This window comes from Schistocerca americana, chromosome 1, assembly GCF_021461395.2.
Source record: "Schistocerca americana isolate TAMUIC-IGC-003095 chromosome 1, iqSchAmer2.1, whole genome shotgun sequence".
Lineage (NCBI taxonomy): Eukaryota > Metazoa > Arthropoda > Insecta > Orthoptera > Acrididae > Schistocerca > Schistocerca americana.
In genome coordinates this window covers 1,117,822,620-1,117,837,314 of record NC_060119.1, presented here as the reverse complement: position 1 = coordinate 1,117,837,314, position 14,695 = coordinate 1,117,822,620, and the positions used below count along the sequence as shown (strand labels likewise).

At 46.7% G+C, this 14,695-nt stretch overlaps 1 non-coding gene across 1 annotated transcript; it reads right to left on the bottom strand.

The window, feature by feature from the left end:
- Positions 1–8,086: 8,086 nt before the first annotated feature.
- On the bottom strand, positions 8,087–8,161 carry Trnat-ugu. The gene has a single exon. It is a non-coding gene; the product is annotated as a tRNA-Thr (tRNA).
- Between the last annotated feature and the right edge of the window lie 6,534 nt (positions 8,162–14,695).

The window sequence follows — 14,695 nt, the reverse complement described above, 5'->3', positions numbered from 1 at the left end:
GCAGCGCCCATAGGAGAAGGTGTGGGAACCGCAGGGGAGGGGGGGGGGGGGGAGGAGAGGGGTCCGGGATGGGGGTAAGGAAGGGGGAGGAAGGGGTGAAGATGTAACCAAGGCGTAACTAGATGTCATGGACACAGGGTGCAGTCGTGCATATTTCTTACGGGCCTCTGTGTAGGTTAAACGATCGAGGGACTTATACTCCTGTATCTTTTTTTCTTTCTTATATACTGGGCAATCTGGTGAACGTGGAGAATGACTACCATGACAATTTACACATACAGGAGGGGGAACACAGGGACTCCCCTCATGGAGTGGACGTCCACAGTCACCACAGAGAAGGACCTGGGAACAGCGAGAAGACATGTGGCCAAAACGCAAGCACTTAAAACACCGCATAGGAGGTGGGATGTACGGCTTCACATCACAGCGATAGACCATAATCTGAACTTTCTCAAGGAGGGTATCCCCTTCAAAGGCCAGGATAAAGGCACCAGTATCAATACGATTGTCTTTAGGACCCTTCTGAACACGCCGAACAAAGTGAACACCCCGCCGTCTGAGATTGTCCCGAAGTTCCTCACCAGTTTGAAGGATGAGGTCCCTGTGAAAAATCACACCTTGAACCATATTTAGAGACAGGTGAGGGGTAATGGACACAGGAATTGTGCCAAGATGGGTACAGGCACGAAGGGCCGCAGATTGGGCAGCTGAAGCAGTTTTTATCAGCAACGAACCCGACCGCATCTTGCTCAGGGAGTCCACTTCGCCAACCTTGTCTTCAATGTGTTCAACAAAGAATAAAGGTTTGACACTGGTGAAAGTATCTCCATCAGTCCTGGTGCAAACTAGATAACGGGGGAAAGGTTTTACCACTAGACGACGGGCCTGACCCTCTTCCCAGGGGGTAGCCATGGAAGGGAACGCCGAAGGGGCAAGAGAAGCAGCACTTGAGGAATCAGTTCCACACAGAGGGACGGCCGCAGAAGAACGGCCAGAGTTTTGGACCCGTATGCGTTTCATCTGCATACCGTCCGCCCTGATACCACCCACTCCGATCAGGGGCTCTCCTCACGGGCGCCACCCAGCCACAGCAAGGGCCGTCTGGCACGGCGGCCATTGCCGGGAGTTCCGATGCTCCAGGATGACGAGCAACCACTCCAAGGCATGCATGAGGTGGTCACAGCTCAGGTATCAGAAGTGTGATCCCTGTGTGTTCAGGGGGCTCAACCAGAAGGGTACATAGCGACCCCACCACACGGGCTGGCTACCGTGCTGGCTATGCACCCTAGCATCAGACAACGACGTGAAAGAAAAGGTGGAATGTACTAGGAGGGCGCACGTCGGAGACACTAGGTAAGGTGCTCTTCCCCAAATGGCTCACACTACGGAGGAGAAATTTTGTAATGGAGGTCAAACCCCAGAGGGGGACCAAAGAATGCCAAAAGGAGGAGATGATTATGCAACAAAGCCGAATTGGAAAATCAACAGAACCAGGAGGATAGCGGGGCCAACATAAGCAAGGACACCAAAAGAGGGAGAGGAGAGGGCGAGGGGAAAGGAGCAAGGAGGGGAAATGAGGGGAAGGGAAAGGAAATGCAGCCCTGGAGAGAAAGAAGGCTGCAATGGCTCAGGGCCCCGTGCTCGCCAAGCACGTATCCGCAAAAGAGTTGTGGACCCCCTGGGGGGTTCAAAGTAGTTACCAGCGTTGTGTAGAACCCGTTGCCAGCGATGTGCAAGGCGTAGTATACCGTTAGCAGAGCCTGTTCTGTTGACTGTGCGAATGGAGCGGTCTACTGCCTGTCGAATATCTGCAACAGTTCTGAAGCGAATGCCACGAAGTGGCTCCTTCATCTTCGGAATCAAATCAGAGTCACAAGGACTTAAGTACGGGAAGTATGGTGGATAGTACAGTACGTCCCAGTCCCATCGACCGAACAGAGCAGCCACAGCTTGCGCTGTATGCGCCCACGCATTGTCGTGCAAAATAAGGGGTAGGTTGCGCAGAAAGCGTCGCGGCTTCTTTCGCAAAGCTGGTTGCACGTGATGCTCCAAAAACGAACAGTAAGACTGTGCACTGACGGTCTGCCGTGGAGGAACGTAATGCGATAGGATAACACCATCACAGTCGTACACGAAAATCACCATAACTTTCGCCATACCGGGGCTGTGACGCAATTTCGACTTTCGCGGCGACCCATAATGACGTCATTCGTTAGACTGGCGTTTCAGTTTTGGCTCTTACGATGTGGCCCATGTCTCATCCAGTGTTACGATACGGCGTAAGAAACTCTCCTTCGCGCTCATAGCGCTTCAAGTGCGTATGAGCAGGGTCGTAACGCATCCATTTCTGCATTTCCGTCAAGTCATGCGGAACCCATCGTGATGCTATTTTTCGAATGCCCAGGCGTTCCTTCAGGATGCGAAGCACAGTCGTATGCGCTAATCCGGTTTCGTGGACGAGCTCACGAATCGTATGGCTTCGATCACTGTCCACTAACGCGGCAACTTCTTCAGAGACGCTAGGACGACCTGCCCGATGCACGCATTCCACAGTTTGCCGACCTTCGTTGAAGGATTTTGCCCAACGTGCCACTGTTCTGTACGGCAATGCCGATTCCCCGCACGCCTCTGGAAGACCTTGATGACACTGTCGTGCTGTACGACCTCCGGCACATTCAATCTTGATCCAACTCCGTTGTTCCTGTTTGGAAAACGTAGTGACACCGTTGCGTTAGACCGCTCGCTAACAAGTGAATGTGTTTCCCTCGATTGTGCGCACGCCGGTGACGTGGGACGGCCGAGTCTATTTGCTCGGGTCACTTTCTATTTTACTTTATTAGAAACCTTTTCATCTTCATACTGTCCATCTAGGGTCCTTATTGTTTAAGCTTTTGCAGTTTCCCCATACTACATAAAGATTAACTAAACCTGTTCCAGATGCGTAAGTTAGTTTACAGTCAGGAATATCATAGCCCTTACGTTCGTGTCACCTGCATGTTTTACACGTTTCGCATCTCTCCGTTTAACCTCATCTCCTACACCTCGTTCTACTGTCGGCGTAAGGTGGTATATTCACTACTAGCAATGCTTTCTGAGAAAGTGTATTAATTGCTTGTTCGAAAAATAAATGCTTTGATGTTCTGCTGTCCATTTCTCATACTAAGACTAATGTGAAGCTAAAATCGACACAATTGCTACAGTCAGTTCTTGCTAACGCAATTTTAGCATTTTGTGTGTAACTTCCAAAAACATATGACTTTACCAGAAATCGAACATGCGACCACCTTATCTACAGTCAGGAACGCTATCGGTTGCGCCACCGAACGCCTGCTGAATGTGTCGTCTCTACTCAGTGTCCTCTACATAGGAAATCAGCACAAGTTTTGCCCAGGATAACTTTATTGTGCTTTAGATCGTAGCTCATCACTGACTGTCGACAATAAAGTTGTAATACACGGACCCATTTGCAAAAGTTCTACAATTCTTTAGTCTTGAGCGAGTTTAACGATGCTGCAGGGAACAGAAAAAGAATGTCCGTCGTTTCACATACCGCTGCTCTAAACGAGTGGAGCATAAACGCATCGTCTTTCGCAAGGCTTCCTCTATCAGCGTTCATAAAATTCCGTTTTATTATTACTTTAACGTAGTAACTACGTTTTCCATCACCTAACAGCTTAACCGTTCACACAAAAAGTAGGTAAAAACTTCGTAACTTCGGCTAACGCTCCAGTAATACAGTATAGCTTCGTCTTACTCCTAGTCTGTGACGTCACCAGAGCATCAACCAGTAACAGAGCGTTTTCGATCACGTGACCACACCTTGTTGTTAACTGATTTTTAAGCTTTAATTACATAACAGATATTTTGTGAAAATATTAACCGTAAATGCTACTTGAATGTTATAATCCATCAGAATAACAACAATCCGAACTACATACTACCGAAGACAGCGCTGCCAAGGCAGAGTTACTAAACACAGGCTTCCGAAATGCCTTCAGCCGGCCGGGGTGGCCGAACAGTTCTAGGCGCTACAGTCTGGAACCGCGCGACCGCTACGGTCGCAGGTTCGAATCCTGCCTTGGGCATGGATGTGTATGATGTCCTTAGGTTAGTTAGGTTTAAGTAGTTCTAAGTTCTAGGGGACTGATGACCTCAGAATTTAAGTCCCATAGTGCTCAGAGCCATTTGAAACGCCTTCACAAAAGAAGACGAAGTAAATATTCCACAATTCCAATCGAGAACAGCTGCCTACATGAGTAATGTGTAAGTAAATATCCTCCGAGTAGTGAAGCAACTTAAATCACTTAATAAAAGCAAGTCTTCTGGTCCAGATTGTATACCCATTAGGTTCTTTTCGGAGCATGCATAAGCTCCATACTTAACAAACATATACAACCGTTCGCTGGACGAAAGATCCGTACCCAAAGACTGGAAAGTTGCACAGGTCACACCAGTATTCAAGGAAGGTAGGAGTAATCTACTAAATTACAGGCTCATATCGTTAACGTCGATATGCAGCAGGATTTTAGAACATATATTGTGTTCGAACATTATGAATTACCTCGAAGAAAACGGTCTATTGACACAGTCGGCCAAGCGGGATTAGCCGAGCGGTCTCTCGGGCGCTGCAGTCATGGACTGTGTGGCTGGTCCCGGTGGAGGTTAGAGTCCTCCCTCGGGCATGGGTGTGTGTGTGTGTGTGTTCGTCCTTAGGATAATTTAGGTTAAGTAGTGTGTAAGCTTAGGGACTGATGACCTTAGCAGTTAAGTCCCGTAAGATTTCACACACATTTTTTGACACACAGTCAACATGGGTTTAGAAAACATCGTTTATGTGAAACACAACTAGCTCCTTATTCGCAAGAAGTGTTGAGTACTATTGACAAGGGATTTCAGATCGATGCCGTATTTCTGGATTTCCGGAAGGCTTTTGACACTGTATCACACAAGCGGCTCGTAGTGAAACTGCGTGCTTATGGAATATCGTCTCTGTTATGTGACTGGATTTGTGATTTCCTGTCAGAGAGGTTACAGTTCGTAGTAATTGACGGAAAGTCATCGAGTAAAACAGAAGTGATTTCTGGCGTTCCCCAAGGTAGTGTTATAGGCCCTTTGCTGTTCCTTATCTATACAAACGATTTGGCAGACAATCTGAGCAGCCGTCTTCGGTTGTTTGCAGATGACGCTGTCGTTTATCGACTAATGAAGTCATCAGAAGACCGAAACAAACTGCAAAACGATTTAGAAGAAATATCGGAATGGTGCGAAAAGTGGTAGTTGACACTAAATAACGAAAAGTGTGAGGTCATGCACATGGGTGCTAAAAGGAACTCGTTAAACTTCGGGTACACGATAAATCAGTGTAATCTAAAAGCCGTAAATTGAACTAAATACCTAGGTATTACAATTACGAACAACTTAAATTGGAAGGAACACATAGAAAATGTTGTTGGGAAGGTTAACCAAAGGCTGCGTTTTATTGGCAGGACACTTAGAAAATGTAACAGATCTACTAAGGAGACTGCCTACATTACGCTTGACCGTCCTATTTTAAACTACTGCTGCGCGGTGTGGGATCCTTACCAGATAGGACTGACGGAGTACATCGAAAAAGTTCAAAGAAAGGCAGCACGTTTTGTATATTCGCGAAATATGGGAGAGAGTGTCACAGAAATGATACAGGATTTGGGCTGGACATCATTAAAAGAAAGGCGTTTTTCGTTGCGACGGAATCTTCTCACGAAATTCCAATCACCAACTTTCTCCTCTGAATGCGAAAATATTTTGTTGACACCGACCAACATAGGGAGGAACGATCACCACGATAAAGTAAGGGAAATCAGAGCTCATACGGAAAGATATAGGTGTTCATTCTTTCCGCGCGCTATACGAGATTGGGATAATAGAGAATTGTGAAGGTGGTTCGATGAACCCTCTGCCACGCACTTAAATGTGATTTGCGGAGTATCCATGTAGATGTACATTTTTAATATAGGAAAATAGCGTATTGAGGATGGGGGACTGCTTAAAGCCAATTGAGTTGCTCACGGTGGTCTTTAAATACGAAGTAAGGAAAGAGAGAGAGAGAGAGAGAGAGAGAGAGAGAGAGAGAGAGAGAGAGAGAACATTTTTTTCCATTAAAATGTTTCTTCAAGCAAAGTTACTGCCCTTCGAATATTCCTTCTTCCGTACAGTAGATTTTTTGCCCCAAATTTTTTTCTTGTGCAGAATCGCAATGAAATTTCAGTTTTTGTTGTTGTTGTCTTCAGTCCTGAGACTGGTTTGATGCAGCTCTCCATGCTACCCTATCCTGTGCAAGCTTCTTCATCTCCCTGTACCTACTGCAGCCTACATCCTTCCGAATCTGCTTAGTGTATTCATCTCTTGGTCTCCCTCTACGATTTTTACCCTCCACGCTGCCTTCCAATACTAAATTGGTGATCCCTTGATGCCTCAGAACATGTCCTACCAACCGATCCCTTCTTCTACTCAAGTTGTGCCGCAAGCTCCTCTTTCCTCCAATTCTATTCAGTACCTCCTCATTAGTTATGTGATCTACCCATCTAATCTTCAGCATTCTTCTGTAGCACCACATTTCGAAAGCTTCTATCCTCTTCTTGTCTAAACTATTCATCGTCCAGGTTTCACTTCCATACATGGTTACACTCCATACAAATACATTCAGAAACGACTTCCTGTCATTTACGAAATCAAAATATAGCTTTGTTTCTGTCAGTTGCCCCTTAAGCGTAACATGTAAAATTTATAAGGTGAAATACTCTGAATTTTATACTTAATTCTACTTGATTCTACGTGTATTGAACGATCATGATACAGTTCATAAATACTTTGCTAACGGTCGGGAAGCCGGCGCAAATGCCTCGCTACAGTGCTCGACGAGATGATTCAAGGCCGTGTTTGTTTCCGTTTCGTACTCAGTAGCGGCTGCTTTAGTCTTGAGGCAGGTAGAGGCAATGAGTTTAGTTTCGTCACAGTAAGTAAAGACTTATAAAGTAACTTTTTCGTTTGCTTTTCAAAACTATTCGATGTTTTAATTTTTCCTCTTTTTCATTTTTCTTCTCATTTGCTCAACTTTTTCGCTGTCTGTTTTGAAATCAATTTTTTCCGCCCTCTGCTGCCGCTAAAGTTTTGCCGCCCTAGGCGGCCGCTAGTCTGGCCTAATGATAGAAATGAACCTGACAGATGGGAAGGTGCGACAGCAGCGGAGAGCCGTGGGAGTAAGGTGATAGTCTGCCGCTCCTTGCATTAAGCGCCCTCGAGCACAATCCAGTCGGCTGGCAGACACACAGTAAGAGGTGTGTGCCGGCGCCATCAGTAGCAAGGTAACGCGAGCACAGCGCAGCAGAGCTGTAGTGTATAATCCAGCGGGCAGCCGCGAGCGCACGTAGCTCTACATGGGAAGCTAGAGCCGGCGGTCGCGAGACGTGGGTGGGATGGGGTGGAATGGGTAATTACCGCTCAGCCGCCCCTTTAATATTAATAATTATGCAAAATTCCTGGGTCGCTGGCCTGTTTTTGAGCCGCATTAGGCAAACATGAGGCGGGGCGCGAGCGCTGCTTCCATTAAGAATTTAAACCCCAACAGAGCTCCCCCTCCCACGGCGGGCCATCACGCCCCACGCTATGCCGGGAAGCGCGGTTAGCATTGCTGCCCCTCCATCCTCTCAGACAGAGGCAGAAGGGTGGAAAGAGAGTGAGACAGACAGCTGCGGAAGACAAACACGCGTGTTTACCTCACACCCTGCTGTCGTCACTGATCTCGGTAGTATGGCGCAAATTCGGACGCGGAATTCTCCTCGGTCGGGTATCACTTCTATCTTGCAGTCAAAAGGGTCAATCGAAATGATTCCGCAGAGGTACAAGTCTGTCACTATTCACTGCGCCCTACAAAATGTACTAGCAGGAACAATTAACTTATATGGATATTGTGTCTGTTTTCTGTTATGTCCAAAAGAACAGACACCATTGAAGACCTGCAGCTATCTAGAACAAAATTAGAATTACATTAATACCTTCAGCTGCTAACGGGAGTTGACATATAGAAACGGGGACAGGTGAAAATGTGTGCCCCGACCGGGACTCGAACCCGGTATCTCCTGCTTACATGGCAGGCGCTCTATCCATCTGAGCCACCGAGGGCAGAGAGGATAGCGCAACTGCAGGAACTATCTCGCGCACGTCTCCCGCGAGACCCACTTTCTCACCTTGTATGTCCACACACCACATTACTAGTGCCCCACGCCAACATACTCATTACTCGTGGAAGACATTCTTACCAAGTTCCATAAGAGTTCGGGGAATGTGTGTGCATCCGCACAGAAGGAGGTCATGGCCGGTGTTGCCAGAACTACACTCCTGGAAATGGAAAAAAGAACACATTGACACCGGTGTGTCAGACCCACCATACTTGCTCCGGACACTGCGAGAGGGCTGTACAAGCAATGATCACACGCACGGCACAGCGGACACACCAGGAACCGCGGTGTTGGCCGTCGAATGGCGCTAGCTGCGCAGCATTTGTGCACCGCCGCCGTCAGTGTCAGCCAGTTTGCCGTGGCATACGGAGCTCCATCGCAGTCTTTAACACTGGTAGCATGCCGCGACAGCGTGGACGCGAACCGTATGTGCAGTTGACGGACTTTGAGCGAGGGCGTATAGTGGGCATGCGGGAGGCCGGGTGGACGTACCGCCGAATTGCTCAACACGTGGAGCGTGAGGTCTCCACAGTACATCGATGTTGTCGCCAGTGGTCGGCGGAAGGTGCACGTGCCCGTCGACCTGGGACCGGACCGCAGCGACGCACGGATGCACGCCAAGACCGTAGGATCCTACGCAGTGCCGTAGGGGACCGCAACGCCACTTCCCAGCAAATTAGGGACACTGTTGCTCCTGGGGTATCGGCGAGGACCATTCGCAACCGTCTCCATGAAGCTGGGCTACGGTCCCGCACACCGTTAGGCCACCTTCCGCTCACGCCCCAACATCGTGCAGCCCGCCTCCAGTGGTGTCGCGACAGGCGTGAATGGAGGGACGAATGGAGACGTGTCGTCTTCAGCGATGAGAGTCGCTTCTGCCTTGGTGCCAATGATGGTCGTATGCGTGTTTGGCGCCGTGCAGGTGAGCGCCACAATCAGGACTGCATACGACCGAGGCACACAGGCCCAACACCCGGCATCATGGTGTGGGGAGCGATCTCCTACACTGGCCGTACACCACTGGTGATCGTCGAGGGGACACTGAATAGTGCACGGTACATCCAAACCGTCATCGAACCCATCGTTCTACCATTCCTAGACCGGCAAGGGAACTTGCTGTTCCAACAGGACAATGCACGTCCGCATGTATCCCGTGCCACCCAACGTGCTCTAGAAGGTGTAAGTCAACTACCCTGGCCAGCAAGATCTCCGGATCTGTCTCCCATTGAGCATGTTTGGGACTGGATGAAGCGTCGTCTCACGCGGTCTGCACGTCCAGCACGAACGCTGGTCCAACTGAGGCGCCAGGTGGAAATGGCATGGCAAGCCGTTCCACAGGACTACATCCAGCATCTCTACGATCGTCTCCATGGGAGAATAGCAGCCTGCATTGCTGCGAAAGGTGGATATACACTGTACTAGTGCCGACATTGTGCATGCTCTGTTGCCTGTGTCTATGTGCCTGTGGTTCTGTCAGTGTGATCATGTGATGTATCTGACCCCAGGAATGTGTCAATAAAGTTTCCCCTTCCTGGGACAATGAATTCACGGTGTTCTTATTTCAATTTCCAGGAGTGTATATACTTACATGGATATGGTGTGTGTTCTTTCGGACATGTTCGCAGGAGGCATGCGCGAGATAGTCCCTGCAGTCGCGCTATCCTCTCTACCCTCGGAGGTTACAAGGTTCATTTGTACGTAGTTATTATCCCCAGGTATTTAGTTGAATTGACAGCCTTTAGCTTTGTGTGATTTATCGTGTAGCCGAAATATAACCGGCTACACGATAGTACTAACGTGCTTGATCTCACACTTTTCATTATTTGGGGCAAGTTGCCACTTTTCGCGAAGTACACATAGTTTGTCTAAATCTTTTGCAATTGTTTTCGATCTTCTGATGACTTTATTAGACGGAAAATAACAGTATTACTGCAAAAAATCTAAGAGGGCTGTTCAGATTGTCTCCTAAATCATTCACAGAGATTTGGAACAGCAGAGGTCCTATGACACTTCCGTGGGGAACGCCAGATATTACTTCTGCTTCACTCGATGACTGTCCAACAGTTACTAGGAACTGTGACCTTTTCGGCAGATTATCACAAATCTAGCCGCACAGCTAAGGCGTCCCTCGACCGGCACGCAATTTGGTGAGAAGGCGCTAGTGAGGAACGGTATCAAAAGCCTTCTGGAAATCTAGAAACATGGAAATCAATTTGAGATCCATTGTCGATAGCACTCCTTACTTCGTGTGAATAAAGGGTTCAAATGGCTCTGAGCACTATGGGACTCAACTGCTGTGGTCATAAGTCCCCTAGAACTTAGAACTACTTAAACCTAATTAATCTAAGGACAGCACACAACACCCAGCCATCACGAGGCAGAGAAAATCCCTGACCCCGCCGGGAATCGAACCCGGGAACCCGGGCGTGGGAAGCGAGAACGCTACCGCACGACCACGAGATGCGGGTTGAATAAAGGGGCTAGTTGGGTTCCGCAAGAGCGATATTTTCTGAATCTGTGCTGTGTGCCAAGAGGTCGTTTCATCAGAGGTAATTCACGATTTTCGAACACAGTATATATTCCAAAATTCTATTGCAAAGCCATATCGATGATATGAGTCTGTAATGCAGCAGATCACTCCTTTTTCGTTTCTGAGCACTGGTGTGACCTGTGGAACTTTTCAGTCTTTAGGTACGGATCTTTCACCGAACGATCGGTTGTTACGACTGCTAAGTATGGAGCTATTACACCAGCATCCTCTGAAAGGAACCTAACGGATACAATCTATACCAGTAGACTTGCCTTTGAGTGATTTAAGCTAAATCGCGACACCGGGGATATCTACTTCTAATTTATTCATATTGGCAGTTGTCTTTGATTCGATTTCTGCAATATTTACTTTTTTTTTAAGGAAGTTGGGAAACAGTGGTTAGTAATTCTGCTTTAGTGGCACTGCCATCAGTATCACCACCATTGTTATCGCGCAGAGCAGTTATTGATTGCATCTTGTCGCTGGTGTACTTTAGATGGGACCAGAATCTCTCTGGGTTTTCTACCAGATTTCGAGAGAGTTTCGTTTTGTAAACTATTTCAAGCATCTCGCATTGAAATCTGCGATAAAATTTGGGCCTGTGTAAAACTTCGTCAATCTTGGGGATTTTGCGTGGTTTCGAAACTCCGCATGCTTCTGCAACAGTGTTGTGACATGTTTTGTGTGCCATTAGGGATCAGTTCCGCTCATATTAACGTATTTGGTATAAATCTCTCAGCTGCTAAATTGTTAGCTTGGAAGGAATAAGACTATCATAGGAAGGCGTCTAGCGAATTTTCTCTCCTTTTTTTTAAAACAGATGTACTTTGCGCTTATTTTTTTTTTATAGTTCCGGATGTTACGGTATTCAGTCTCGCTACAACTACCTTGGGATCATTAATCCCTGTATCGGTCATGGTACTGCCTTTTTGTTCGGGATTGATTGTTGCTAGCAGATCAAGTATGTTTTCGCAACCATTTATACTTCGAGTGGGCTCCTCAACCAGCAGCTCAAAACAATTTTTGGAGAAAGCATTTAGCAGAATTTCTGACAATGTTTTATACCTACCACTTGCTTCCATCATGTATTTTCGCCAACATGTAGAGGGTAGATTGAAGCCACCACACCCATAATCATGTGAGGTGGGGTACTAGTTGAAATGATAGTGAAGTTTTCTTTTGTACCTCTCAGCAACTGCATTATCTGAGTCAACGGATAGGTAAAAGGAACCAACCACTATCTTATTCCACTTGTCAAGTATAATCTCTACCCGTACTAACTCATAGGAACTATGTATTTCAATTTCGCTACAAGACGAACTACTAACAGCAATAATCGCGCCGCCTCCAACTGTAATCTGTTCTTTATTCCCACCGGATTTAGCCATCTTTTAGTATGTACATTCATACTAACGTTTGAAAACCTCTGAAGTCACGTAGATGCCGCTGAGACAAGTAATTTAGTATAAGACACGTGTGATCGTAAATGCTGGGAAATACCCCAAAGGTGGATGATAAACGTTGAACATGTGACGTCACCAGATGACTCACTTCACCGCACGTGCAGCTGTTGTGGCTATCTGTCTGTCGCACCTGATCATCCCAACCGAAGTCAATTATTCACGTCGATGTGGCTCCGAACCTAATTGCGCGACTTAAGCGCGTGGGGCTCAGCGTTCGAGTCTTGCGTTTTGCACGCTGTATTTTTTTTTTTTCACTGCGAGAGACAACTGTGTGGTTACATCTAAGTATTAATTAATTAACCAATTAATTAATTTACGAGTCTATCGGTCTCCGTGAAGTACAACACAACAAAAAGTTATCGTATTGCGTCACAAGTGAATGCGTACAAGCTTCCGAATTGCGGCATTACCAGTAAATGATATACGTTTTCTTTGCTACATAACGTCTGTAAACAGTGAGGACAATAATTTTGTACATTCTGCGTTTACAACAAGTAAGTGTTCGAAATTGAAACCGTTTGCTTGAATGCAAGTATTGCATCGCTCTGTCATCCTTTCATGCACAGGCTCGAAAAAATTCTCCGCATTTTTTGATGTGACGTTTCAAGTTCAGCATTTCACATCCACTTTTGGGGTATTTCCCGACATTTGCGGCCCCATGTGTGTTATATTAAATTATTTGTCTCAGGGTCATCTACGTCGCTTCGGGGCTTTTTAAACGTTGATAAGAATCACCTTCTATGACTATTTTAGCTTCATTGCTCTCTATATTAGCGCTTGGGAACATTGGATTTTTCCAACAGAGATAAGAGATTTTACTACTATAATAACTATGGTTCCAAGGTCTGCCCTCTTCGTTTGTTTAACTTGTACCCTTTGAAACTGAAGCCCTTTATGTTCTTCGCCAAGACCCTCAAACCTAATTGGATTAGCGGAATGGAAAGAACATCGAGGTTTAACGCCCTTTGACGAAGAGCTCATTGGAGATGAAGAATTAACGGGAGACACACAAAAGATTCAAAGAAGAGCTGCACGAATCGTTTCGCAAGTGAATATCCATGAAATTTAATGAATTCCGGCGGGAAACGTTATGAGATAGACGACGTGCGTCGCGGGAAACTTTACTAGCAAAATTCCCAGAGCCCACGTCCCAAAGTCAAGGAACATAGTACAGGAACATAGTACAGGACGGGCAAAATCAAACAGGCCCAGAACATATTTCATACACCTTAAGACAGGCAACCCAACTCGGCCCCAGTCGCAGATGATGGAATCTGGGTTGCCTTTCTTAAGGTGCATGAAATATTTTATGGGCCAGTTTGATTTTGCCCACCCTGTACTTACGTCTTCAGCATACATCTCGCGTAATGACTAACGCGCTTAAATTACAGAATTTGGGACTCCTACAGGAGGACACGAACTACCTCCCTTCCTCCGTATCATCTGCAGATAGAATGGGCGATGGGAAACGAGACATACTTAGTACCAACCACAACACGACGCATTGTGGCTTCGGGAGTACAGATGTAGCCTAGATGTAAATGTACGAGCAGGATTCTTCTAGTCTCTCGTTTCCCACGCAGACTAACTACAGTACAACAAAGTTCAGTAGATCATGAACAGCTGCATGTTCAGTTTTAGCAAATCTACATCTCCAGAATGAATTTTCATGCAGGGTAATTCTGGGACTGTTTAAATGCCTCTACGCGCTGTTTTTATTCTAACATTGTCGACGTCGTCCTCTAACGCCACACACTACTGCCCATTAAAATTGCTACACCAAGAAGAAATGCAGATGATAAACGGGTATACATTGGTCAAATATATTATATTATATTAGAACTGACATGTGATTAAATTTTCATGCAATTTGGGTGCACAGATCCTGAGAAATCAGTACCCAGAACAACCACCTCTGGCCGTAATAACGGCCTTGATACGCCTGGGTATTGAGTGTAACAGAGCTTGGATCGCGTGTACAGGTGCAGTTGCCCATGCAGCTTTAACACGATACCACAGTTCATCAAGAGTAGTGACTGGCGTATTGTGACGAGCCAGTTGCTGACCAGAGGTTTTCAGTTGGTGAGAGATCGGGAGAATGTGCTGGCCAGGGCAGCTGTCGAACATTTTCTGTATCCGGAAAGGTCCGTACAGGACCTGCAACATGCGGTCGTGCATTATCCTGGTAAAATGAAGGGTTTCGCAGGGATCGAATGAAGGGTAGAGCCACGGGCCGTAACACATCTGAAATGTAACGTCCACTGTTCAAAGTGCCCTCAATGCGAACAAGAGGTGACCGAGACGTGTAACCAATGGCACCCCATACCATCATGCTGGGTGATACGCCAATATGGCGATGATGAATACACGCTTCCAATGTGCGTTCACCGCGATGTCGCCAAACACGGATGCGACCATCATGATGCTGTAAACAGAACCTGGATTCATCCGAAAAAATGACGTTTTGCCATTCGTGCACCCAGGTT